The sequence below is a fragment of the Pyxicephalus adspersus genome, chromosome 1 (assembly GCF_032062135.1).
Source record: "Pyxicephalus adspersus chromosome 1, UCB_Pads_2.0, whole genome shotgun sequence".
Lineage (NCBI taxonomy): Eukaryota > Metazoa > Chordata > Amphibia > Anura > Pyxicephalidae > Pyxicephalus > Pyxicephalus adspersus.
The window spans coordinates 152,728,848-152,734,278 of record NC_092858.1 but is presented as its reverse complement, the minus strand read 5'-3'; the positions used below and the strand labels follow the sequence as shown (position 1 = coordinate 152,734,278).

Here is a 5,431-nt window from a genome sequence, read left to right as displayed (position 1 = left end):
TTCGGGGTAGGTCTTATATTAGGGCAGGTTGGGGGAAAGGTGCTAGGTCTTATTTTCGGGGTAGGTCTTATTTTCGGGGAAACACGGTATATGTATTTTAATTGGGTATTTACCAGTTTGCCTAAAGTTCTGATGTATAGTTGAGTATCAAAAACACAAATCGCATGTTGGATGCACCTAATATAGCCAAATATACTGCGGGTGCATCAACACAAAATGTATGCATGCAAGCAGTCACATCTTGAATGGAAAAGCCTGTCCCCTGACAGCATTCTGTATATCACAAACCTTTCATTTTTTAAAGAAGCAGTAATCTCTCAGCAGAAGTCTGACATGCTCTGTGCTTAGACATACATATTACTTCACAATTTTGTAATACTATTGGAAAAGTAACATACACACATTTGATATTTTTCTTCTGTGATATACTGCCAGATGAAAATCTGACGTGTGCAGCGGGCTCCTGATGATGTTCATTAACCAGCCATGGCAGATTCATGAACAACTGATTGGTGAACTGTTCACTACTATGGAGAAAAGCACAACAGGGGACTGCTGACTTCTCCCACCCTCACCATAAAATTGAACAGCGGTGTGTGTACAGTGCTCATTCATTCATATGTCACCGGAAATGACAATGAAAGATCATTTCCAGCAACACTTCTTTGACGTCTATTGGACTTCTGTAAGAGGCTTTATGCCTTCTGCTAATTGGAAAGCTGTGGCTCTGACTCTGCAGGATGTGTTCACACATAGACATCATGGGTCTTTCTCTAGGGTATCGCAGCAGGGAAAAGGCTACTTCTTCTCAGACTGTGGCTGCTTTTAAAGAGAATGAACTGTAAGGCTGCACACTTGTATTGATGAACCTGGAAAGTTCAGCTGATTTAAACTGAAGGTTCAATTGGGCTTTAAAATGTATTAAACTAACTTACCCAAATATGAGTCCTGCTAGGGATCCCAGAATGAGCAAGCCCACAATTAATCCTCCAGCTATCTGTACATACAGTAGGTTGCCATTTCTCTTTAGGTATTGAATAGCTCTTGCAAGCACAAGTGAAGCTTTAGCATCAGGCACTGCATTACCCAGCTCATTTCTGATGTTGCTTAAAGAACGGGATTTGGGCTCTTCAGAAGAGCTTTTTTTGTGGAAGCCATGGTTCGTAGATAAAAAGCCTGGAAAGAAATGAAAACTTTAGGAAAGTGTAGCTGATGTATGCATTGGGCCTCTTCCACTTCACTCTTTTTCAAAAGGTTCCCACAATTTTTTCACCTCTATCAAGAATTTAAAAAATTTTATATCAGCTTTGTACCAACTTTTTAATACTATCATCAAAAATAGATTTTGGTTGAGAGTATAGCCACCGATGCACCGCTGCTTTAATCATCACATTAAAATCCCCCGGCCGACCCGGCCTAATGCCGGCCGGCAACCCGCGGCTCCGTTGCCGCGGGTTGCTGGCGGATCGGCCAGGGGGCGCTAGGAACTACTTGAGCTCTGGTGCCGCCCCCTTGCAGTTGCTCCCCTATTTACCGCAGCCGGCGTTGATACTTCTGCCGCTGCGGTAAATAGGGAAAGCTCCCTGAAGGTAAATCCCTCTCCTCCGCAATGTATACGGAGAAGAGGTATTTCACTTCAGAGGATGTTCCCTGGCGGTGAACAAAGCCATTAGGGCGCGTCCGGCCTAGTGTGCTCCCGCCCACCCCATAAATGGCCTAGTGGCCATAAAACTTTGCCGACCCCTGATCTAAGGTTTCCATTGTGTGGGGTGTAGTGTGGGATGGCATGCATTGTTGTGCAACAACATGATTCCCTTTAACAGATTTCCAGGGTTCTTTCTCTTCAGTTCAATTTATATATTTTGCACCCATCTTCACCAAGGCGTGACAACTCTTACACTAAACAAATATACACAAGTACACAAATATAAATATAAGCAGTAATCCACCAAATAATCCTACTACTATGCTACAGGACAATACAAAATTATTCTTTCAGTGAATTCTGTAAAACCTACCTAGTCTCCTGCAAACGATAATTTGAAGTGTTGGGATAGGTTGGTAAAGCTTTTCATCAATCCTCAGATGGAGCTCATAGGTGCCGCTGTCACTTGCTATGATTGGATCAATAAAAAGAGAGCAGTCTCCATTTGGTAGATGAGATACAAAAACCTGAGCTCTCCTATTGAGTAGGTTCACGGGTTCCAGGATGTTGCCATACATATGTATGATGGACCTATACCCATTGTCAGGCCCAGACCTTATCCCCCATTCCAAATCCACTTTGGATTCTGAAGTTGATGATTCCACTCGGAACAGGCATGGGATAATCAGACGCGATCCTTCCCTCACATGAAGCTCACCCCCTGGCACTGAGATTTCTGTAATCTTTGCAGCTGAAATGGAAAGTATACATAATTGGAGTATTGTTTTGCATCAAACACAAATACATAACTAAAACACTGACAGTGAACCAAAATCAATGGCTATATACTGGAAAGAAGTCTTTACACTCATGTCCTCAGTTTTGCACAGCCATATACCACTTAATATATACCACATAAGCCCCTTCTTGACTTGAAATTAGGCTTCCTAAACATGCATTACATTTATACTTGTATATCCTTTCAGCAGCCAAAGTCACTCTAGTTAAAGCATGGCAATCAGCCACTTTCTCAACCCCCTGTATCTCAGAGAAGCTCAACTAAATCAGGATCAACAAACTACTTACCCTAACAATTATTATTATCCTAGTGGCTTGTTCTGGGAACCTTGGGTTAAGTTTTACCCTCCTCATATTTTCCTAATGTTGCGCCTGCACACTCCCCTCTCTCATTCTTTTCCTTGCCCCCTTGGTCCCTCTATGTCCCCCCTGTACCCTTTATTCTTGTTGGCCTTTTTGTAGTTGCTTACTATTGACAACATTGTATACTTTTTTCATTTATGTGTTCTGTGGTTCCCCTATCTTGTCTTGCTAAAAAATATTGTACTCATTGTATGGTTCTTTATTTGAAAATCAATAAAAATATTGAAATACAAAATCAGTGGCTATACATACTGCCATACATTTTAAAAGAACACAAAAAGTCACACTTGGGCTTATGGAAGAATTTGATTGTTCAGCTAAAAATGTATAATTTTGCACTCTTAAACATTGTCAGTTTCTAACAAAAGTGATGTCACTAGCAAGACCTGCAAGAAAGAATCTTTGACCTAAACAGTACATGTCAGGGGGCATCCTAGTGCTCACCTTTTTTTGGTGGAGCTATTTCCCTCACGTCTTAGATTGTAAGCTCTTCTTGGCAAGGTCCTCCTCCTGTGTAATTGTCTATATGTGTATGTCGTTTTGAACCTCGATTTAATGTACAGCGTTGCGTAATATGTTGGTGCTATATAAATACAGTTTTTTTATATTTATAATAAAAAAAGATGCAAGGTCCTAAGACTTCTTTCCTAATAGACAGGTCATAATACACATTTTCAGGTTCAATGACTTAAAAATTGCTGAAGAATGGATAATAATGGCAGCATATTTAAGGTAATAAAAAGTCATCTGGTGCTGTTTTCATAATTATTCTGACAGGCTGTCCTAAAAATGGAATGAGTATAAAATTGAGTTTCAAAACAGACCAAGCTCCTGTTGTTCTCAAATGGATCTGGAGCTGAACATAGACCCGATGCATGTACAATAGCTACATAATATAGATATATAGCAATATAGCAATATTCATATAGAATGCACTTACTTGAAACTGAGCCAATCAAACTCTCTGCAGGTATAGGGTAATTGAATATACAGTTAGGTCCATAAATATTTGGACAGAGACAACTTTTTTCTAATTTTGGAACTCAGATGCAGTTGAACTGCAGACTTTCAGCTTTAATTCAGTGGGTTGAACAAAAAGATTGCATAAACATGTGAGGAACTAAAGCCTTTTTTTACACAATAACTTCATTTTAGGGGGTCAATGAAGTGAATACCACTGCTACAGATAGCTAAAAAGATCACTAGTTACTTACCATGTCCTGAGAAGCACAAATTGCTCATTGCCCCTAAGAACCTCTGGAGGAACTTACCATTCCACAGAACCCTGGTTGAGAAAATTTGCTCTATTGTTTACAATGAAAAACTAGAGCCAAGGATGCAGCAGACTAAGATAAGTATATGTACATATTGGCAAATCCTTCACGCCAGTCACTAGAAAATAAACCTTCAATATGATTGCATCTGGAATAAGTATCTGCTAAATGGACAACCTACTTCTTGCGTGACCTATACATGTAAATCACATTAACATGGAAATCCTACTGATTTGAAACAAACTCTGCAACTAAGATTTTGATGGGTCAGCTTGGCTCAGCTTCCGTTCATTGACTATCTGTAGAAATATATATTACTACAATTATTGTAATATACATACCTAAGAAGAGTTCAATACAAAGTAGAAAAAAAATTCCCTGAAGGAGCATTCTGCGTAGAGGATATCCTGGGTTTTCTTAACATTTGTCCTGATTCTTTACAGGAGGGTAGGCCACAACAGGCTTTAAATGATAAATCAAAGAACAGTTATTCTTGCCCCCACCCTACCACCCTTTACTGACCTCTCCTGTAAGGAACTGTACTTTTAATGGCCCACCATATTGAATAATATTGCATCCTGGTTACTGTATGCGGTAAATGTTTGTAATTTATAATATAAGTATTCCTTTTTTGTTTTTTTTTTTCTTTGGATTCCACTTTATATTTTACATGCAGACCAAGCTGTCCAGTAAAAGTGAAAGTTGGAACAAACCATTCCCCTGACAGGGGTGCTTACAGTGGTTAGCTGTAAACAAAATTCTCTAAGATTACCCGTCCAGGGTGTGATGGTATTACGGCACAAATTAACCACACAAGGAAAGACATTGTCCCCATGTTAATATTGGGGATAATCAACAGATCTATTATCGGGATAAGCATATAATAAAAATATATGAAGGGTCTCAATGGGGCTCACTGAGTGGATCATATATGCTTTAATTGTACTGTGCATAGCAAACAGAACCTGTCTTGTACTGATTCATTTATATAAAAAGTTTTTTTAATTTTTGTGCTTTGGTTTTAGCTGTTAATCCAAGTAAATATTACATTTCATTCTGAATGGTATCACCACCATGTCAACGTGGAATGGCTTGTGTGTCCCAATGACCCATGGGGCTATTCCGGCAGGAGCCTTTACTCCTGGTGGTGACACCCCATGGGTCTTAAGGTTTTGGGCCAGACTAAGAGTGATACCCCTCGTTCACTGCTCTCCCCCTCATAGGGCACCAGGATCTGGATTGTGAGCACTAGAGGTAGAATAAAGGAACTTTAAATACAAGTTGTTCTTGTTTGTCATTCTCTTTTTGTACAATTTGTGTTTCATTTTGAGTTTTTTTTTTTTTTTTTTAA

The 5,431-nt window shown here is 39.5% G+C and overlaps 1 long non-coding RNA gene across 1 annotated transcript; it reads right to left on the bottom strand.

The window, feature by feature from the left end:
• Positions 1-951: 951 nt before the first annotated feature.
• LOC140322772 (uncharacterized) lies at positions 952-4,606 on the bottom strand. Its single transcript, XR_011919246.1, has 3 exons — positions 4,422-4,606; positions 2,019-2,396; positions 952-1,176 (listed from the first exon to the last, which is right to left on the bottom strand). It is a non-coding gene; the product is annotated as an uncharacterized lncRNA (long non-coding RNA).
• Positions 4,607-5,431: the final 825 nt, after the last annotated feature.